Genomic DNA, 23,741 nt, shown 5'->3' with positions numbered 1-23,741 from the left:
ATGCCACTGAACCAAACACTTAAAAAGAGTTAAAGTGGTAAATTTTGTCATAAATATAATACATTTTTTTTAATCACATGGTAGCCATGCCCACTAAGTAACTGTATTTCGTCATTTAGGAGCAAATGAAAATACCTTGTTTCTAACATTTAGATACAAGGCCATCTGAAGAGGGGATGACAGCATGAGACCATGCCTCTTAGAAGTTCGATATCCAAAGGAGTAGAGTCCATTTACCATTCCTTGGGAACTGACACCTATGCAACTCATTGAGAAGTGCCTTTGTTGCAGCCATTATCGGAGAATTTTTAATTAATATAATCCCTGTGCACCAGAACCACCCCAATAGGGGATGACTGTCAAAGCACACATTCCAAAAATTACTAATTGAACGTCTATGTGAAAAAGCATTATGCAGGGTTTTATGTAAGACCTACAACTGTAATTCATAAATCAGTTCTTGCCTTCAAGAGCTGCCTAGCAAAGCAAATAATAGACATAAGTTTAATAATAATAATAATAATAATAATGATAAATGAAGTCTATGAACATGTTCAATTAAGTAGCACATGTAACTAACTCTAGCAAATTTGTAGAAGGGAGAGATTACTAGGGGCTGGCTGGCATGTTCCAGAAAGACTGATGGAAACCACTCCAAATCTGGGAGAAAGGTTCAGGTCTGAATGAGTCGAAGCAGACAAACCTGGTTCAAAGAAAGGGTTTGTGATGGGAATTGGTAAGAGATAAAAGTAGAAAAAGAGATTGGAGCCAGGTTATGGTTCTTAAAAGTCAACTGTATAAATTTGGATTTCCACCTCTACCTAGAGGGGAACTGCTAGAGGTTTCTAAGAAGGGATATTAGAGGACAAACACAGCTTGTCAGTGCAGGATGGCTTAGAAGAGGAAGACCCCTAATTGACAGAAAGCTGAGGGCGCCTAGGTGGCTCAGTCCGTTAAGCATCCAACTCTTGATTTTGTCTTAGGTCATGATCTCACAGTTGAGAGACAGAGCCCTGTCTTGGGCTCCATGCTGGGCACTTAAACCTGCTTAAGATTTTCAATCTCTATCCCTTTCCTTCTGCCCCTCCCCCACTCGTACAGGCATATGTGAGCACGCATGTGCTGTCTCTCTTAAAAAAAAAAAAAAAAAAAGCAAGCAAGCAAGCAAGCAAGCTGGACTCCAGGCCTGAGGACTACTAAGTTACTAAGCATATTTATATATATATGCTTATATATGCAATTAATTTTTCTCAAAGGATACACAGGAAACTGTTGACATTGATAACTTTTTAGAAGTAGGATTGGAGGTAAGGGAAGGGAGTCTTTTACTTTTCATCGTATATCCTTGTGCAACGTGGATACACTTCTTAATCATTGGCATGAATTCATTTAAAAGTTTTTTAAAATATGACAACCAGAAAGTGTTAAAAGATGTTGAGGCTCTAAACAACACATTTAAAACATTTCTAATTATAAAGTGAAATATATTTCCATCTTGTTTGCATTGTATCTTAATCTCTATCACATAGTGAAGATGTTGTGACAATGACCTGAAAGTAACAGCATAAAGTACACAGAACTAACTGTACATCTAAGGCTCTAATTCAAAATAAGCAGATGTCATGAGTCACCCACCATAAAACACCTTCTTTTGGGTGTACTTAAAGGAAAAGTCTGCCTGAGTCCATTCCAAATCAACTCAATTACAACAAAAATAAAAAGTAAGAGTCCACACGACATTTGACAGGATATATCCCATCTCAGTAAATGGCTTTTTCATTCTTAAAGTTGCTCAGGCCAAAAGCAACTTAGTCATCCTTGACTTATTCTTTTTCTCTCATCCTCTATCTCCAAATCCCATGAGCTCTACCTTCAATTCCATCCAGAAGCCAGCTGCATTTCGCCACCCCACCACTGTCATGCTGGTCCGTCATCTCTAACGTGGACCACTACAGTAGCTTTCATTTTACTCCCTGTTTCCCCTCCTGACCCCTACAGTCGGTCTTCCACAGGACAGCCAGAAAGATCTTCCTCATAGACAAATCTGAACAAACCATTCCTCTGCCTGCAACTTCTGGTAGCTTCCTATCGCATGGCTAAAACACAAAGTCCTAGGACGGCTGCAAAGCCGGCATGATCCAGACCCCATTTCCTCTCCAACGGTACATCCTGCACTCACTCTTGTCCCTCCTCTCCAGTCACACTGGCTTTCTGCCCTCTCCTTGTATATAGCAGTGACCCCACCTTAGGGCCTTTGCCCTCAATCTCAATCTCTTCCCCCAAACACCCCCATTCCCCTCCCTCGCTTGGTTTGGCTCTCCACACAAATTAAACTTCATCAGAGAAGGCTTTCCCTACCATCCTACCTCAAATAGAACTACCTCTCTTTCTCTTCACGCTGCTTTTCCTTTATAGCAAATTATAATATATACTCATCTGTTTGTTGTTGCTGTTTAGTTCCCATCTCACCCAACTGCTACGTATGCTCCATGACATCAAATTTGGGGTCTGTTTTGCCGTTTTCACTGCTATATCCCCTAAACCTAGAATATGTCTGGCAAATAAAAGAAAGCTCTGTAAATATTTATTGAAGTTTAAAGTACAAATCAAAACACCAAGATCACTAAGATCAAAACACCAAAACACTAAGATCACTCCAAAATGAGGCATAAGCATAGTTAATGCCCAGCAAATTCGGAGTAAAGAAGTGAAAAATACAGAACTTCAATTGATAGTATTTAAAGCTATCATTTACCTACAGCACGTTGGGAATCCACATACATGCTCAAGATTAATTCATAATTTAGGACAGCACCTGTGTACAGGCTAGAGGGTTTCTCTTGAGGTTTTGTACTTAAAGAGAAAATACTGTAACAAGTTTCCTCCTCCCTCTCTCCAACAAACTTAGATGGAAGGTTCTGAAGAAAGTAAGCAATCACTGTCTCAACCAGAAGGCCCAGAGTATTCAATTATTCCACTGAAGAGAAGATCTGGACAAAGCCCCAGCCTTGGTACTAGGAAATCGGGTCAAAGTCAGGTTCCCTCATGAACTACATAAACAAGGTGCTTGGGCAAATCATTATTTGTTTCTAATCCTGTTTTCTCTATTATAATTTATATCTATATATTTATATTTTAATGTTTATTTATTTTTGAGAGAGAGAAACTGAAGCAGGCTCCAGGCTGTCAGCGCAGAACCCAACAAGGGGCTCGAACTTAAACCGTGAGATCATGAAATGAGCTGAAGTCGGACACTTAACCAACTGAGCTACCCAGGCACCCCCATTTTCTCTATTGTAAAGCATGAACGATGAGGTCTTCCCTGCTTCTTCACATGGTCATTGTAAAATAAAATAAGATGATGCATATACAAAGGCATCCTGGAAGCTGAGTGGATTATACATCATCTATGTGACCATCAACTTGTGCTAGCTAATCCCCAGTTCACAATCCCTTTCCCACCACTAGTGAGATTTGTTTAAACAAGCATCTGATCTGGTCCCTCCCCTGCTCAAAAGCCATTATCGATTTCAACTTGAACCTCTGATGGTTCAAGCCTCTCCACAAACTGAACCCAAACCATCTTTCCAGTCATATTTTGGCCGCTTCCTGGGCTGTGCCCTACATTCCAGCCACAGGGGACTACTCCCCATCCCCTAACTTACTCATGCGTTATTGCACATCTATGTGGGTGAGGTGCCTAAGCCCCCACCCCTACTCATTCCTCCTTCTTTCCTTAGAGAAATCCTAGGCACTCTCCCACCTGAATTAGACCCTTTCTGGGGTGCCTGGGTGGCTTAGTCGGTTAAGCCTCTGACTCTTGGTATTGGCTCAGGTCATGATCTCACAGTTCGTGGGTTCGAGCCCTGTGTCAGGCTCTGTGCTGACAGTGTGGAGCCTGCGTCAGATCCTCCCTATCCCTCTGCCCCTCCCCTGCTCACTTGCTCTCTGTCAAAATACTATATAATAATAATAGTAATAATAATAACGAATTAGACTCTTTCTCCCATGGGCTTTCTCTCAGGTGCCCTGTTGAATCATTGCTTGTTTGCAAGCATATTTCCCCACCAGACCAGCAGGTCTCCATCTGATGCCTTTTCATGTCCTCAGCATAGAACGGTGTAATGCACACAGTAGGTACACAATGCTTGCTGTCTCTGAATATTTCTCAAATGGCTCTCTCAGGCCTTTCCAGCTCTTTCTCTGACTTATGGCTTGGAGGCAGTATTAGGAAAGGGCTTCTTTTACTTTTCTACTCCTGAGGAAATATGCTGGGAGATGCACCTTGCTGACCACTCCTAGGGGGCTTCCAGAAACAGGCAGGAACTAAGCAGAGGGACAGAATGAAGCTAGGGGTCTCTCTCCAGGCCTCGTAAGTTGTATCTCTAAAGTGTGCTTCGTTTTATTGGAAGTGCTATGAATTCTCAAATGAGACACACCCTAATACAAATGGAAATGATTTTCAACTTATTCAGTTTCAGGATTATACAACTTTCTGTTCCTTTTCATGATGGTGGAAACTCCTGAATTGACTATAATACAAAGCAATTATTGTTCTTCAGCTGCCAAGGTGCCCTGTTATTCTTTTCATAACTATCCTGGATGATCTGAGCCCCTTTCAATGCAAAGTCTATTTTTTTCTAACCCTGTACCTTTTCATTTGCTAAATTTATAGCATTCAAATGAATGGAAGAAAGGAAGCCCCACTTTTGCCCCCATTGCGAACATGATATATGGGTTTTAATTGCCCTTGTAATTATACCCTTGTCCAGATCTGCACAGGTACAGTATAGAAATTAAGCACAGCAAAGCCTGAGAAGGCCTCACTGCGGTAGGAAGACGACAGCTTCGTAATGCTTCCCGCCACCAGGAGAAGGAAACAGAACAACAAAAGGTGGTCTGGGAATGTCATAAGCTAGCCAGCAATCTCCACTGAGGAAGCATTTTCTGTCTATGACCGCCTCTAAAATTGTGTTAGCTGTAAGGCTGGGGATCCCCTGGTGGTTTGATGTTCAGCTAAGGATGGCTGAAAATGGCAGAACTTGGATTGCTTGGCTGTGAATTAAGAAATAAGCACAGCAACAAAGGGAAACATGCTATGACATTTTCTAAATATTTACCAAGGGGAGTTGACAATTCAGTGACTGGAGCCAGATCTGACAGTGAATTCTGACTGCCTCCTACACCCTTGATCACCATCTCCATCTCCAAAACCAGGTGACCTTCACCCCTTGGGGTTGGCAGAAAAAAGAAGCATCTTTGTGATAACCCAGCAAATGCTACGTGATGATTTGGGCACATAGACCACTGCATTTATTCTACCCCCCCCCCCCAGATTTCTTACCTAGGGTAGAGGAGTAACCAAAGAGCTATCTATATAATCAACTGAGTCAATACAAACTACTTCTAAGGTGAAATACTTCTTTCCACAGCAATTTCTGACTAGTGATATCCATATGGTTTCAGAACCCAATATCCATGAACTTCCTTGCCTGTCCTCATTATAAAATGAAATTTCTCATCAGCCCACACAACACAATTATTTTCATTCTTGATCCTCCAAAATCAATTGATAAATGTTAATCTGCAGGTCTGAGGTTGTAAGAAAAAATTATGGATAATGAAGAAATGTGCTTTATATCACTTTAAACCTCCTGTTGGTCAGATTTCCTACATTTTAAGGTCTTGGATAGAGAGTATAATTTTGCATTTGATTTTACAATCTGCAATAACGCAGTTCAAGAGCAACTTGGTGATTTGGTTTAGATTAAAACAGGTATCTGACACTCCCAATAATTCCCCCAAAGTCCTTTCTTTCCCCACTGTCCCAGAAATGTTACATATTTATCTTAAGATTTGTACTAGCTCAAGATAGTAATGTACACACCTATCATGCGAAAATGCATACATCTGTATACCTAACAAGCAATGGGGAGATTATGGAACAGTTTAGAGTTTAATGTTCACTAATGTCTTCTCACCGGCTTACCTCCAGTACTTTTTTTTTTTTTTTAAGATTTTACTAAGATGAAAGTAATTGGATATTAAAATGGATGTTCTCACAGTCTCCCTCAAAGGAAAGAATACTTCAGTGGTTTGGTTAAGCAGAACTTCAGGAAATAAACCTAATAGTGGTCTTGGGAGAGAGGGAGGAAGGAAATGGGCAAGCAAGAGTAAGAAACATGGAAGGCACATCATAGCCCTACAGAGATGACCAGGTAAACTGCAGTTAGGTCTCCCCTTCAGGCAAGCAGCCACATAAACAGAAGGCTGGACTCAGTGACCTCTAAGGTCCCTTCCCACTCCAATAGCGTTTGCCTCGTGAATTTTTTATAGTCATCCTCTGTTCTATCACACTGTCCCCATGCATCATCAAGCCCTCCTGGCCACTTCCTCAACTGAAAGGAAAATCTGTTTTCAAAAAAATCCATGCTTTGACTACTGCCAAAATTTCAGTTCCGTCCTTGAAACAATGACCTGAACATAATGGGCCAGGTTAAACACCTCTGAGCAAATAAGTACTCAATACCGTCTTCAGGCAACATTATTTCACCGATAGATGCAGAATTATAACCCGAAGTTTTGAGAGTGAAAGACTGTGAGGCTAACAGGCCATCCTATAATCGAATCTTTCTGACTTGTACTTCTACATCCCCTGCTGAATGCCTAACCTTAAAAAGAGAGTAGGTACCGAACAACAGCGTTTGAATCCTGGCCTCACCTCTCATCAGCTGTGTGATATGAGACAAATTATTTAGTCCCAAGCCTGTTTCATGACTTGTAAAATGCTGATGATATAAACTACCTCACAGAGTTACTGTGACAATAGGATAAAAAACAAAACAAAAAAAACACCTCTGAGCATTCATTTGTTCATTCTCTTCTTCATTCAACAAAGACGAACTGAGTGTCCACTACCAGACAGGCACCAGTGTAGAAAAGATGGAAAAAAAATGAAAGCTATTATTACTCTCATTTACCCAGTTTGTTTTCAGAATTGTGGCAGAACCGTCAGATTTTGACTTGAGTTCAAAACTTTCATGACTAAAATAGTCATTTTTGGCTTGTCAAATACGATCCCTCATGGGAGTGCACCTACTGCCATACCTTTATGTACCTCAAAGCTAATCATCTAGTAGGTGTTCAGCTAGAGGACACCCTCAGAACATTTGGAAGAAGCCACAACCAGAGCAAAAGTGGTATCCTGGTATCCCAGCTCTCAGCTGGGCAAGCCAGTCAGGAAAACTTGATATGCCTGTGCTACAAGACCCGTCCTGGATGCCTGGGAGATTTCAGGTGCTTTCAATTCCACCAGTGGACTCTGAGCCTTCCGAGAATTTAGGATTAACAGGTCTGGCTCATCCCCAATCTTTGTGACTGGGCCACAGATAAAGCTAAGAGCCACAGCTAAGGGGTATAAAGACCATTTTTCATAATGTAGGGTTTATGTTTTTCAGCTGTTTTACTCTAGAATTTGATAAAGTTCTGTATAAATGATCCACCTCTGAGAAGTCCATTGGTTTCAAGGCTGGTAGGCTCTCCAGCGTGAGCCTAACATTCCTTCTCCTAATTAGCCCCAAACCTCCGGGCAAGTACAAGCCTACTGTGTTGGGTGCTGGGCATGTCCTACACTTAAACATTTTGTGCTTACAAAAAAGAGTCTTTAAAGACATTCTGGAATCCAGGGCTCCTAGAAAAAGAGTAAAAGTCTGACTCTGGCCTGAAATAGGAAATAATCTGCCCTAGATCACAGGGTGGTCAAAGAGCGAATTCTAGAATCAAATTCAGAACCATCTGTGAACCTGAAGATAGGTTAGTGGACAATATAGAGGTCCCTAAAACTTCTGATTTGCAGACTCCTCTCATTCAGGAGCCACCTGAATCATTTTCCCTAGAAACTGAAGTATAGATCAGAACAACTCAAGGCTATGAGTTTTGGATTGCTATCTCCTATCTGGAGGTAACAGCCTAGGCTCTCCACAGACAGGAGTTATGGTTACACAAATACGGTCACTATCTCTCCACACACCCCCCCCCATGTGATGCACCTAAAAAAAATTTTTTTAAGTGGATTTTCATTTCCCTTCAGCCAGTTTAGCGCGTTATTATCAACTCCTGACGCCTCTAATTGCTCAGTGAAAACAGTGGTTTGGATATTAATAGGCTGTAAATCAAGGCCCTACCTGGAGCTTGTTGTCACGGAAACGGTACTCAAGCCCACAGCAACTTCCCCACCCTCGGAAGTCTGGAAGAGTTAGTGGGAGTTGGGGATGGTTTTAAAGCTCCTGTTATTTCTCCCACTTTCTGCTATATTTCTCAGGGCCAAGTTGTTGGAGAAAGAGGAACTGGTGAGGCGGGTGAGAGTATAGTGGACAGCAGCAGCTTGGAGAACTCTTTGGGAGAGGAGGTCAGGAGGTCCTTGGAGTATGCCTCGGGCATTCTGCTCTTTCCTCCTTGGGTCTGCACCCAGCCACTCCGCGTCGTTCCCTGCGGCCAGCGGTCGGACCCCCCCCCCCCCCCGCCTCCGCTGACCCTCCCTGTCCTCCCTGCCTGGACACGGGGCTGCCTGGCGAGCGCGCGGACAAGTTCCCTAGAAGAGAATCTGAGCGGCCCTGGGCTGAGAAGCCCCGCAGCAGGAGGTGGAGGGCACCGCGAAGGTCCGACAAGCTAGAGACAGAATACCTTTTGCCCCCACGCCGGAGTCCGGGAGGATGCGGCCCGAGACTTAAACACGCACCGCCCCCCCCCCCCCAACAACCTCCGCCCTCCCGGAGCCCCAGGGCGACGCTCCAGGATCCAGCTCTCCAAAGCAAAGCGCCCCGCTCGGCAAGTGCCTCCAAAGCCCACGCGGATTCCCGCGCCCCAGGGTGTTCGCTGCCGCAGCCGCCAGGGCCTCCCGGGCCCTACGCCCCGCACCTGGGGCTGAGCCCCTACCCGGTCCCCTGGGCCCCGCGCGTCACGCGCCCCCTGGGCCCAGCGCCTCCTCTGCGCTCGCGCCGAGCGCCCCAGCCTCGCGCATCCGCACCCGCACCCAGCCCCCGCCGGCCGCTGGGCCCTCCCGGGACTCACCTGCGCTGGGGCTGTAGCAGCGGCCACCCCGAGGCCAGGGGCGGCGGCGGCGCAGGGGGAAGAGGGCAGCACGGGGCTCCTAGCACAGCAGCCGCCGGGCGCCTGGTGCTGCCGAGCCGCGGACCCGCCCAGAGATATAAATAACATTATCTGAGGAGGGACATTCCTGCCGGGGGACATCGCTGCTGCCGGGACCAGATAGTCCCGCGGCGGGGGCGGGGAGGCGGGGCCGCAGCCTCCCGCAGCGCCAGGCCCAGCCCCCGCCTTCCCCACCCACTCCCGCACCTGCCAATCAGCCTCCGCGCCCAGGGGCACCTGCCAGGCCTCCGCCCGGCTCTCGCGGCCGGCCTCCGCCTCCTGGCTGGCCGCCTGGGCCCGGGACGCCAGAAGCTCCAGCCGCCCGCAGCGCCCCCATCGTCGTTCACCTCCCCTAACCGCCCGCTACCCCGAGCTCCCTGCGGCGGGAAAAAGGTTTGACTCTGCAGCTCGGGCCTAATTCGTGAGCCCGGAGCAGCAAGCCTGGCCACGAAAATGAGCCCTCCAGCCTTTCCCGCCCTGCGTCCCCACTGTGTAGTGTCAGGTTTTTAAAATATATTAAAACACACGCTTAAACCGTAGGGTGGGCGAGGCGGTAGCCCCGACCATGCGCCCCCGCTGCAGCGGGTTTGGGAGAGATTGTTCCCCAGGGCTGGTGTTAGCACGCTCCGGGGCGCACTTCACTTGGCAGGCTGTACGAACAGACTCTGGGAAGGTAGGGATGGGCACTGGTCCGGAGGTCCCCGCCCCCAGCCCGCAGGCTTACTGTCTGTTTCTGTCTGCAAACCTGGTGTGGTCGGGGCAGACCCGGCAATGCTGGCGGGGCGCAGCCGACCATCCCACATTGCAAGGACTGAAATCAACAGGCAAACTGCCACGCTAGCCCACCAGCACTTCCTGTCCGGCCCCTCTTTCCAGGCGAGCAGGGTCTTCCTCACTGCAAGCCTGGATGGGGTGGGATGCAGTAGGCCAGAGAAAACACGAGAACCAATGGTGCCAAAGAGGAAAGACAAGGCACCTCCGAGTCACCTCGAGAGAGATTCACAGGAGAAAATGGGCAGCTTGTAAGGCTGTCCGTTTTCCTGACTTTCTTAAGATACAAGGGGTTATTGTTCAATAACACTTAGTGTACAGCTAACTGTAGCTTTCACCTCTTTTCTCCATCTGCTGTTTCCAGACCAGTTTCTCACTCGGGTAACTCGTAGCAGCCCAGGTACTCCCAAATATTATGGATGGCAGTGGAGATTAAAAACACGAACATGTAGAAAAGAGTTGTAACTTTGATACTGCCTGCTTTTCTTAACAACGGAACAGTCTTACTCCTGAGTTATTTGCTTGAGAGTATAATTATGCTGTTTTCCAGGATTCGCCAGGAAAAGGGTGTTTAATTGCCAGATGTGCATGCTTAGTTTATATGTTGAACAGATGCAAAGATATTTCACTTCCTGCTGTAGCCACACTTCAGAATGGGCATTTAGATACCGAGATGCTAAGTGGGGCAAACACCACTGATATTACAAAGCCGCAGAATTCCCCCCCCCACCCCCCCCCCCCGCTCCCGGGCCCTTGTTAACCTCAGTTTCTCCAGAGACACTAGTAATATAGGAAAGATGATAGAATATTCATGGTCATCCATTAAATTAGTAGTGATGCCCCCACTTCTGATAACATTTAAGCATCCGTTTGTTTATTACTGAGTTAGAAACAGATCTTTTTCATTTAAAAAATTATTTAAGAACCAAATTCTGGCAAGGGAAACTCAAGAAAAACAGGCCAACTTCAAAAGCTGAGAATATGCTATATCTCAAGTAGAAATCCTTCATCTATTTTTGAAAGAAAAAATGGTGAGAAATTATTTATGTTTTTTAGAAGCCTTGTGTGAATAAACTTATTAAATAAATTCATGATTCCCGAGGATTGCAGCCACATAATAGTATACTACATGAAACAGATAATTCCTTAGCTATAGGTCTGTGGCACTGAAATGAAAAGTTGAACACATATTTCTTTGTAGCCTTAGAATTTATAATTTTCAGCCATAAGAAAAATTAATATGATAAAAGTACCAAATCGGTGGACAGATTACCCTAGGATTTTACAAACCAGCTCAGCTGCTTTAGTTATCTCCACTTTAGCTGAAAGCTAAATAATTCAATACAACCTCATTTGCTACAGAGCCTGTTATTCTGACAGCATCCCCAAATGCTTTACAGCTAATAGAGTTATAGTGAAATGATAAATCAGAACTGAGGGAGAGAGGAAGTTTAGAAGTACAGAGAGAAAGGGCATTGTCAAAGAAGGGGAAAAAATAGCAAATCCTGGGGAGTGAGAATGAGAAACTGGGGAGAAGAAGGAAAAGCTGAATATAAGGGTTCATAATCAAGGTCATTGTTGTGGGCAACAGGGATTAATTCTGCAGGGATTTTCTGAGAAGAGTATGTAATGCCTGCTGGAATTGTCTATCTAAAGGATGGGAGATCGGCCCTCATTCTCTTTGGTCAAGGGGCTGCACCCCTTTTACCCCCATCCATGTTGACACTTCCCAATTCCAAACTGCCCAGCAAGCTCACAATAAGCAATCTGCAAGTAATTGGGCCAGAAGGGAAGGTGTGCATTTGAAGGTCTTGAGCCAGAAGGAAAGTCAGCCAGTAAACGAGAAAGTGAGAGGAAGCACTCAGAATGGCCTACCCACCTCCAGCTAATATCAATAGGTGAGGCCAAAAGGATGTAAATTTGGACATTAGAGGCATCTGACACAGAGGGAACTTCTGCTTTCTATCTTTATATTCTCCGAATTTTTCACCTTGAGCTTATTATTATTTGATAATTAGTAGAGATAATAAAATAATAGGTAGAGATTAGATCAAGATGGATTAAGCACATGCATTTACCTTTTCTTTCATCCCAAATCTCATAAAAAGGTACCACTTAGAATAAGAATGTAACAGCACAGGGAAATAAGACAAAGGCTGATCAATTTTCCAAGTGTTTTTAGGAAATCCTGACAGGATCTGATCTAAAGAGAAATAAAATGAGAAAAAGTCAAAACAGGTTCAGGATAAGGAATAGCTTAGAGAAGTTCCAAGCAAGAGTCAAAGGATACAAGAAAAGGAGGGGGCCCCAGGACAGAATAATTCATTGAAGAGCCTCCTCTCCCTGCTGGCATTAAATATCAGATGTTTGTGGGACAAATAAGTGAGTGGAAATCCTGGAACCAGACGGACATAGCCCAGGTATCTACTGACCCCCAGAAAGGACAGGAAACCTTCACTCTCTCCTGATAGCATGTTGTACCTTTCCTTCACAGCTCCTGAAGAGAGACTGTGGTAAACAGAATGGGCAGGCAAATGAATTCTCAGATAAAAGATCATCAGACAACCAAAATCACCAAAGATTTTTATCAGGATAGAGGAACCAATACCATGAGAGAGAGGTACTAGACTCAACTAACAGAAGTAATATCAGAGGAAACTAAGCTAATAAAGGACATAGAGATAAATTTTAAATGAATTTAAATGTTACTCAGCAAGATTTGAAAGAATATTGCATCCATGACAAATAAGCAACAAGAAATTTAAAAGTAGTTTCTCAAATTGAAAAATCATTAGGTGATGAGCAAAAGTGACCAAGCTGAAAGTCAGATTAGTAGGAATTCTACTAAACTAGTTGGAATTAGTAGGAATTTCTACAGAAATTCTCCCCAAACACAGAGCCAAAAACAAGGAGACGGAAAGTTTGAAAGAATGGTTGAAAGCCATGGAGGCAAGATCCTTAAAGTCCAATATCCGCCTAGTAGAAGTTATTAAAGGAAAGAGAAGAGAGAGTAAAGGAGATAATTATAATGACCAAGTAGAATGAAATTTCTCAGAATTGAAGAAAATATGAATTTTCATATTATAAAATCCTAAATTTAGAGGAGGATGAAGATTTTAAAATATAGTTTACAGTTTTATGTACAGTTTAAAGTTTATGATTTTATTTATAAAGTCTAATAACTGGAATAAAATTAAAAATCCCAAACTGTAACAAACTAGACTAACTTTCTCTGTCTTGAATTCATCTTAAAGCTACTTTTACTGAATCACAGAACAAAGTTATTTGTTTGAAACTTAAAACTACTTTGACTTAAAAATGAACATAAACATCAGAAAGTTACTTACAAAAGGAATTGCCAAACCAAATAAACCTGAACCTACCTGATGTTCCACTCATTCAAATCCTGCTAGCAACAGAGGAATCGGGAGTTTGTGGTAATGTAAACTTCAAAATAGTGCCTAGAGCTGAAAAAAAATTAGTTCCCTTCTTTATCCTTTCACCAAGAGATGTATTTCATGACACTAAGCTAAAATTTCCATTCCATTTCTGGAAACATCTAGGGGAACCAGGCCCTCCACAACTCCCAAAGACAAAACAGAGGCAGGGCTCTCCCATTCTCCAGTATCATTCTCCTTCAACTCTTCTTCCACATAGTAGCCAAAATACACATTGTAAAAAAGGAACTCTAATCATGTCACTCCACGACTTTAAATCATCCAGGGGCTCCCCATTGCTTACAGAATATCGTGTCCAGTTCCCCAGCACCTAACACAGTGCCTGACTACAAGATATACTTCATAAAGTTCTGATGAGTAAACAGGTGAATTAATGAGCAAACAAATCATGGAAACTAAAAGAGAGTTGCAAATGTGGAAATAATCAAAGAAGTAGGTAATTCAAAATCATTTCTATTTGGCATAAAATACATTTACAAGATAGAAGATGAAAGACCAAACTTCCCCATTAGATGCCTCAATCAAATGGTCACTGTAAGGAACCTGAAAGCCTGCAGCAAGTGTGCAAATACCAACATGACCATCCTCTGAAGGAGCAGGTGCCACCAATTTCAAATTTTCCTCCACCAATAATGGAAAGGAGCAGAAGAACAAGGCTTACATACTGTCATCCACTAGTCCATGGAAGCACTAGCCAGGCTTTGGAATAAATGAGCATCTTTCCTTCTATAACTGCTCCTGAGCTCTTCCTCCCTTTTCAGGATCAGATTGTTACGTAAGGGATGCCAGATTGTGCAGATGTAATAGCAGGCTTATATTGGGGTGTGCTGATGGACTAGTAGTGCCAGGAGGTGCTTAATGTTCTTCTACGGTTGCATTGTTTAGGCTGTATGAGTTTGCTAGGGCTTCCATAACAATCACCACACACTGGGTGGCTTAAACAACAGAATTTTATTTTCTCACAATTCTGGAGGCTAGAAGTCTGGGATCAAGGTGTTGGCAGGGTTGTTTCTTCTAAGGCTCCTCTCTTTGGCTTATAGATGGCCATCTTCTCCCTGTCTTCACATGGTCTTTCCTCTGTGCCTGTGTCCTAATCTCTTCTTATAAGAACACTATCATATTGGATTAGTATGACCTCAGTTTACCTTCATTACCTCTTTAAAGGCTCTGTCTCCAAATATGGCCACTTTCTGTGGTACCAGGGGTCAGGATAGCAACATATGAATTTGGGGGGCACACCATTCAGCCCCATCTTTTCTCACACGAACTGCTTCTGTTAGCCTCCTAACTGCTCTCCATTCTCCAGTATCATTCTCCTTCAACTCTTCTTCCACAGAGTAGCCAAAGTACACATTGTAAAAAAGGAAATCTGATCATGTCACTCCATGACTTTAAATCATCCAGGGGCTCCCCATTGCTTACAGAATATTGTTTTCAGTTTCCTAGCACCTAACACAGTGCCTGACTACAACTTATACTTCATAAAGGCCTGATGAGTAAATAGGTGAATTAATTAGCAAAGAAATCATGGAAACTAAAAGAGAGTTGCAATTATGGAAATTGATCAAAGAAGTAGGTAATTCAAAATCATCTCTATTTGGCTTAAAAATACATATTTGTGATTTTTTTTCAGGAGAACCACTTTCCTTTTGGTGTTTGAGTGAGGTTTTTAAAGTGAATTCACTGAAAAATAATTGGCAATATTTGTGCCTGAATTTCACCAGTTCCTCAGCCACCTTGGCACATTCACACCTAACTTACTGACTATAGGTGACAAGTGGAATCTTAAATTAAGTAGGTTTCATGTTCACACCTACCACCAAGTTCACCTAAGGGGGAAGTAGCCTGCTGTCTTCCAGTGTCATTCATAATAAGGCACAGCAAATATAATGGTGATGGTTCAGCATGGAATTTTGACTTTGTTGGCTCTACCCTCTCAGTGCCATTTTCAGACCTCATCCTTGGATTAAGGCCACCCTCCAATATGCCAAAGCCTTGAGCTCATGGGATTAAGAACATAGGAAGGTGGATCAAAAAGCATTACAAGCAGTGAGTTGATGTTATTTTGACATTAACAGTCTATCTTGAGTACTCCACAAAGTATATAATCTGTATGTGGATAATCGAGTACCTAAACCTAAAGATGTGTTCTCTTCCTTAATAGATATTTATCAAGCCAGAACTCAAATCAAGAAGAGAAAATACAATATAAAAATGGAGTTTATTGGGGTGCCTGGGTGGCTCAGTTGGTTAAGCATCTGATTCTTGATTTCGGCTCAGGTCATGATCTAGCGGTTTATGAGATCAGGTCCCATCTCAGGCTCTGTGCTGACAGCACAGAGCCTGCTTGGGATTCTCTCTCTGCCTCTCTCTCTCTCTCCTCCTCTCCTGCTTGCTGATGTGCATGCACATGCTCTCTCTCTCTCTCTCAAAATAAATAAACTTAAAAAAAGAAAAAATAAATAATAAAAAATTTGAGTTTGTTAATAAAGAATGATAGCAACAGTTATAGTTCAACCAATTAACAATTTTTTATTTATGTGATAATTATTACCAGCATAAATGGTCTTAATTGCTTTTATTTGTTAGTGAGCAGTTTCCAAATTCAGAATATTTTTTCATAATATTAACCAAGACCCTTGGGAAAATTTCAATAAAGTTTGGAAAGATACTGCAATAAAAAACTACATTACCTCTGCAAATTCATCTCATTTTCCCTTCTGTGGGATATCTCTGCAGCTGCTTAACTTCTGTTTGGATATTTCTTCAATGCTTTAAAGTCTACAAGAAACTATGATTCAACTCAAACATGATTTATTTTGTAGAATAACCACTTCTTATCAAAAACATCATTTTTCCTCATTTTCCTTTGTGTAAGGCAAATTCTATTTTTAAAGGATTACTTATCATTTTCTTTTTACCAAATGCCATATAATCATTTTTATTCAATTTCATGAAGTAAATTGCTATCATTATCCTTATTGCTAGATAAAGAAACAAAGATACTCAGAGTTCAAGTAATTTTCCAAAAAAATCACATAGAACTCCAAATCCTTTACTTATTAAAGAGTTATTTATCCAGGAAGCACTATCTCATGGTTTTTGAATTAACACATTCCCATGATATTTAATGTAGATTATCCACAGTATAGACTGATATTTCAAATCAATAACTAAGTCAAGAATTTAGCCCCAAATTATGCTGAGCATGTGCAAACAACAACTCATGTTGCTTATTCTATTCTACCATCATCTTAATTATCAAAATACGCTTAATGAAGCATATACTCTGGACCTTCCATAGCAGAAACTGAAAGAAGTGAAAGCTGTAGGCCCTCTTTTGGAAGGGTTCCAAAGTTATGCATGAACATCAGTATCCCATATCTGACCCCAACCCCTGCTAAATCTTTCTCAATTTCCACTCCTCACCTCTACCAAATACTGCCAGAAATTGATAAATAGGAGCTTTCCCCATATGATTTCACATACTCGAAATCATACTGAATGCCCTCATTCCAAAGATTATAGGAACCTGCAAACTTATTTCACAACTAAGAACAAATGTTAAAATGCAAATAACCTTGGGAAGAGTTGGTTTTTAAGGGACAGCCTTTCAACTACTGGAGTAAGAAAAAGCCAATGCTGTTTAGTAGCATTTTAATAGCTAATACTCTCTCTGTCTCAAAAATAAATAAACGTTAAAAAAAATTTTTTTAAAAAAATGGGGCGCCTGGGTGGCTCAGTCGGTTAAGCGGCCGACTTCGGCTCAGGTTATGATCTCGTGGTCCATGAGTTCGAGCCCCACGTCGGGCTCTGTGCTGACAGCTCAGAGCCTGGAGCCTGTTTCGGATTCTGTGTCTCCCTCTCTCTGACCCTCCCCCGTTCATGCTCTGTGTCTCTCTGTCTCAAAAATAAATAAACGTTAAAAATTTAAAAAAAAATAGCTAATCAATTTTTTTAAAAGAAGCTAGCAGGGTGGACTGGAAAAATCAGTAGACATAGTGAAAAGACCTGGATTCTACTCCCCCCTTATCTTCTCTACATCTCAATTTTTCTTCTTTAAAACGACAGCATTGAACTCACTAGTCTTTAAGGCCTCTTTCAGCTCGAGCTGTCTACATTTTACACTTATAGTAAGAACATTTTGGATGTTCACTATAATAATGTTCATTAAAATGAAAAATTGGAAATCAATATCCATCAAAACAGAATTGGTTAAACCAGGTATGGTGTATATACATGCACACCCACACACACACACACACACACACATACACACACTCTATGTAGTCAGTTAAGTGATGATGTGGTTTTATATATTTATAGGGAAAGATGTCATGACATACTGCTGAACTTTTTATAAACGTAGGCATCACATCATCTCTATTTGACTAAGAAATATGGTATTTTATATCAGAAAGGATACTCCTAAAAATGTTATTTCTAGATGGTAGGATTAAGAGTAATTCTTGGGGCACCTGGGTGGCTCAGTCGGTTAAGTGTCTGACTTCAGCTCAGGTCGTGATCTCAGTTTGTGGGTTTGAGCCCTACATCAGGCTCTCTGCTGTCAGCCCAGAGCCCGCTTCAGATCCTCTGTCCTCCTCTGTCTCTGCGCCGCTCTCTCTGCCACTCCCCAGCTCCCTGGCTCTCTCAAAATTAAATAAATAAACATTAAAAAAATTCCAGGTGCTTATCAAGCCCTTTAAAAAAAAAGAGTAATTCTTACTTCCTTCTCTATTTTTCTATAATGTTTGGATATTTTATAAGCAGGAAATATTTTCTTTTTTTTAATACTAAATATAATTTATTACCAGATTGGTTTCCATACAACACCAAGTGCTCATCCCAACAGGTGCCCTCCTCGATGCCCATCACCCACTTTCGCCTCTCCCCCACCCCACATCAACCCTCAGTTTGTTCTCAGTATTTAAGAGTCTCTTATGGTTTGCCTCCTTCCCTCTCTGTAACTAGGAAATATTTTCATAATATTTCAATTTGCAAAAAATACAGTAAAATGTAAATAGCAAATATTATACTCTTCTCTGCGAGCCAGTTTTGATAAAGGAGAGGGCCAAGACAAGAACAAAATAACAATGACCTAAAGAAAAACAATGCCTAAATATTTTCATCAACACTCAGATAATGAAATAAATATGCGCCATGAAAGTAAAGAACTATTCCTGTTACACGAATTGAGCCCAGCTCATCTGTTTTTCTCAGTCATCTCAGTTATCACCAGTGTTGGGAAGTGGATTTGCCTGACCTGTGATCACCCCCTCACCAATTTATCCCATGTGCAATGAGAAGATGTGTCAAGCCATCAGACTGGCCATTGGATCTAATTCAAAGCTAACCATCTTATGACAGGATTAGTCTCATAACTTTGGGTACTTTACTACCGTGCTTTAACTATTTGAGTTTCCTAATGTTGCCTAATCAATCTTGATAATTATCACTTATCACTCAAATTTGAAAAAATGCAGAAGTATTTGAAGATGGATTAAATCAAACCAAATAGGGAATCAGGGACACCTGCCTGGCTTAGTTGGTCGAGCATGTGATCTTGATCTTAGGGTCATGACTTCAAGCCCCACCTTGGCCATGAAGCTTACTTTAAAAAAATTGTAAAGGGGCACCTGGGTGCCTCAGTCAGTTAAACATCCGACTGGGTGGCTGAGTCAGTTAAACATCCGACTTCGGCTCAGGTCATGATCTCATGGTCTGTGAGTTTGAGCCCCACATCAGGCTCTGTGCTGACAGCTCAGAGTCTGGAGCCTGCTTCAGATTCTCTGTCTCCCTCTCTCTCTGCTCCCCCTCCCCCTGCTCGTGCTCTGTCTCTCTCTGTCCCTCAAGGGTGAATAAATGTTAAAAAAATTTTTTTTAAAAAACCACTAAAGAGGGGATCATACATAATTCAGCAAAGGAGGAAGAATAAGGTTTCTAAATACAGAACAGCAAATGACAGTTTTGACCCAAGTTGAAAATTGGTAGGAAAACAAAATGTTGCAAGAGATCATAAATTAAATACAGGCCAACACTGCAGTTGTTGTCATTCAAAAAGCGTGGGGCATGACTACAAGAGCCAGCAGAGATCTCGGCGTGTGATGAGAGATCTGTGAGTCCAAGCAAGTTAAGCCTCGGATGTGCTCTGCCTGAGGGAGCCTTCTGCTGCCAACTGAAATTACTGGTTCTGTAGTCTTTGCTTGCCACCAATTGTGTCATGCCTTATATGCTAAAGTTAAATGCCTTAATTCTCAATTTGGGTGTCAATGGCTATATGGGTTAACTATTCAGGAGCTAGGCACCTGGGACAGGAGCTGTGCTCACACGGAAGAGCATTTCTAAAGTTCTCTCCCACAGCAGCTCAGGAAGTCAACTGGTCTGCCTCCTGGAGGTGTTTAAGGACCACAATGGGAAACTGTAAGTGGAATCACTTTAAGTCAAGGACGGCCTATACATAATTAGGGTTAGTATTATTTATGAGTTTATTTATCACCTATTTTATATTCTGCTTCCTGAAAGGATTTGGAGGAGGTTCTTGAATTTTATTTACCAGAGCAGCTTCATGCATTAGTTTTCTCTTCCCAACTAGGTTGTATAATGCCTGGCACTTAACAGCATGTCTTCAGTTTCTGTTCTATTGTTCATGGTGCCTGGTATAATGTTGAACAATGACAGACGGGCATGCACAAAAATAATACCGAAGACTTTGGCAATGAGCAGAAGTACATAGTTACTACTGGTTAGTTTAATTAGTAAAGCCATGTTACAGATTCTAGCTCTTCTGGATCCCACAAAGGACATGGTGATCATAGGGTGACCATATGTCACAGTTTACCTCAGGCTATCCTGGTTTACACCTGTCATCCTGGCAGAATCATTAATTCCCTTGTGCTCTCAAAAGTGCGCACATTACACAACGATCCTATTGATGAGGCATCACTAAGGGGCCTCCTAATAAATTCCAATATACAAAAAGTAATTTGGCTTTAGCAGTAAATGAAAGCTTTGTGGCAAAAGACGACCACAAAGTACAAAGTTAAGGTTACATTATTAACTACTTGCTATTTCCTAAGACAGTTTATATAAGTTTAAGTCAACTCTGCCCTCTACTGTCTTATGACAGTATTATGACATGTTTCACCTTCATTGATTGAAACTGACTGTATTGGTCCTGTTGATTATTTTATTTTATTTTATTTTATTTTTTAATATGAAATTTATTGACAAATTGGTTTCCATACAACACCCAGTGCTCATCCCAAAAGGTGCCCTCCTCCCTGTTGATTATTTTAAACTGGTCCTCAAACTTGAACTTCTATATTAGCTTTTAAAAATCTCTACTGCCTATGTTGTACCCCTGATCAACTAAGTCAGAATCTCTGAGGATGATACCCAAGTGACATTTTTTTTAATGTCCCCAGTCGCTACCAATGTATAGCAAAGGTTGAAAACCATTGCTTAGAATGTCAGATCAAACAGTCTGTTGTGGTTCACTTGTTTTTTTATTCCATAGCCTGGATTATACTATACTCTAATCATATCTGGAGAAGCCTTGGAAATTAGAATTGAAAAGGAAGAGTGCATCAGGACAAATCTACATCACTACTGAAAAAATGGCATTAAAAAAAACCCCACTCTAATGGATGGTCTCTTCCTTGGGTATAAAAATATATTTTTAATTATAGTGATGACATGGACAGTACTTACTCAGAAATGAGTCTGTTAGGCCATCAGTTTTGATGCCACAGCTCAACCCTAATTCTCTGTTGATGGAATTATGTGCTGAAGAAGCTCTAAGATAGCCAAGAAAGTTGGACCAGAAGATAGGGGCAAATGAGGTAGAGCCCATTGCATTAAAAGACTGCTTCCTTTTTTGTGAATGTTCAGAGACTTGTTAATGGAGTTTATCATATGGAAAAGCACTGATGTGAAAGCCCAGGAAATCGGCTGGAATAGAAGCTGCACTAATTAGAACATTAACTAAATTAAGTCACTGGGGGTGGAGGGGGGGAGCGAATCCCAAAGGGAATAACAGAGAAAGGAAAAAAGATACAGAAAAATCAATAATCAGCAAGAGAAAGAATTTACAGAAAATTAACTAAGTAGCAGGTTTTAATAATAAGCGAAAAGTTTACTTCCCATTCCCCTTTTCTAAAGTTTACCAGGAAAAGATAATGGATCTCATGTCTGAAACTGGTCCTGTTAAAAGAGATTTTATTCTTCTTAAGACAAATTTGGGATGCCTGGGTGGCTCAGTTGGTTGAGTGTCCAACTCTTGATTTTGGCTCAGGTCATGATCCTAGAGTCATGCGATCAAGCCCCATGTTGGGCTCCACGATTATCATGGAGCCTACTTAAGATTCTCTCTCTTTCTCCCCACCTCTGCCCCTTTCCCTAGCTCCCACATGGGCATGCTCTTTCTCTCTCTTTCAAAACAAAACAAAACAAAACCTTTTAACCAAAACTGTGGGATCAGCCAGAGTGCTGGCATGAGAAACAAGGGATCATTTGGGAATTTTGATAGTGAACATGAGGGTAAAAATCCCCTGTGAAAACAGTGGAGGCCTTCTAATACTAAAAGGAGGGGAGAGGGGCGCCTGGGTGGCTCAGTCGGTTGAGCGTCCGACTTCAGCCAGGTCACGATCTCGCGGTCCGTGAGTTCGAGCCCCGCATCGGGCTCTGGGCTGATGGCTCGGAGCCTGGAGCCTGCTTCTGATTCTGTGTCTCCCTCTCTCTCTGCCCCTCCCCCATTCATGCTCTGTCTCTCTCTGTCTCAAAAATAAATAAACGTTAAAAAAAATTAAAAAAAAAATAATAAAAGGAGGGGAGAGGAAGATGCATGTGACAGATGGTGATGTCCTTATACACCACATCTGGGATTGCATCATTCAGTTCTTCAACCCGGCCAAAGGCAATACTCTTAGCTTAAGTAGGGACAAAGTAGAGGTCTGGAAGCGGCATCAGGAATTATTCTAAGTGATTCTATCTGTGCTGGTTTTGTTGTCCATGGAACATCTACTGGTACTTTAAAAAATTCTTTTGAAAGAAATGAATAGAGACAAAGTAAAAATGTTTCCATTTCATAATTCCATATGTATTATCCATATGTATATATGAATTGTTAATAATTCCAAATTTATTATTTCATAAGGCTAGTTCTTACTCTTTCCTGGACAGCAGACCCCTGTGAGTATCTGATAAAGCCTATAGGCCCTCTCCCCAGAAAAAAACTGATATTTTAATACATAACTTTTCATATAGTTCCATCCTAGTTTGAAAACACTAGACATACAGATGGCCAATAGTACATGAAAAGGGACTCAACATCAGTAATCATCAGGGAAATGCAAATCAAAACCACAAAGACGTATTACTTCACACCTGTTTGAATGGCTACTATCAAAAAGACAAGAAATAACAAGTGTTGGCGAGGATGTGGGGAAAAAGGAATCCTTGTGCATTGTTGGTGGGAACATAAATTGGTGCAATCACTTTGGAATATAGTATGGAGTTTCCTCAAAAAAATAAAAATAGAAATACCATATGATCCAGTAATTCCATGTCTGGCTGTCTATCTAAAGAAAATGAAAGGAAGAATTCAAAAAGATATGCACTCCTATGTTCATTACAGCATTACTTACAATACCCAATATATGGAAACAACCTAAATGAATACATAAAGAAAATGTAGTATATATATGTATGTATATGTATATATGTATATATATGTATGTATATGTATATATGTATATATATGTATATATGTGTATATATATATACAATAGAATATTATCCAGTCATTAGAAAAATGACAGCATAGGTGGACCTTCAGGGTATTATGCTAAGTGAAATAAGTCAGAGAAAAATACAATATGATCTCACTTATATGTAGAACCTAAAAACAAACAAATAAAGAAACAAAAACAAGCTCATAGATACAGAGAACAGATTGGTGGTTGCCAGAGGCGGGAAGGTGGGGGTGAAATGGGCCAAGGGAACTAAAAGATACAAATTTCTACTTATAAAATAAATAAGTCATGGAAATGTAATGCACAGCATGGTGACTATAGCTAATAATACTGTATTGCATATTTGAAAGTTGCTAAAAGAGTAAATTTTAAATATTCTCATCGTAAGACAAAGAAATTATGTAACTATGTGTGGTGATGGATGTTAACTAGACTTATGGGGTGATCATTTCACAATATATACAAATATTGAATCATGTTGTATACCTGAAACTAATATAAGGCTATATGTCAATTATACCAATTAAAAAAAAACTTTGACTTATAAAATAACCTTCTGCAAATGGATTAGCTAATGCTAATTATTATATTCACATTAGCTAATTATTATATA

General features: G+C 41.4%; 1 protein-coding gene across 1 annotated transcript in view; it reads right to left on the bottom strand.

The window, feature by feature from the left end:
• Positions 1-9,171, bottom strand: part of SPTB (spectrin beta, erythrocytic) — a 128,334-nt gene extending 119,163 nt beyond the window's left edge. The window contains exon 1 of the mRNA XM_047079510.1: positions 9,070-9,171. The gene's annotated coding sequence lies outside the window, so the exon portion shown is untranslated. The remainder of the gene's footprint in view (positions 1-9,069) is intronic.
• Positions 9,172-23,741: the final 14,570 nt, after the last annotated feature.

This window comes from Lynx rufus, unplaced genomic scaffold (genome assembly GCF_022079265.1).
Source record: "Lynx rufus isolate CCGP_SWC_20201006 ecotype Redwood Valley unplaced genomic scaffold, mLynRuf1.p SCAF_17, whole genome shotgun sequence".
Classification (NCBI taxonomy): domain Eukaryota; kingdom Metazoa; phylum Chordata; class Mammalia; order Carnivora; family Felidae; genus Lynx; species Lynx rufus.
This window is presented reverse-complemented; position numbering and strand designations above follow the sequence as displayed.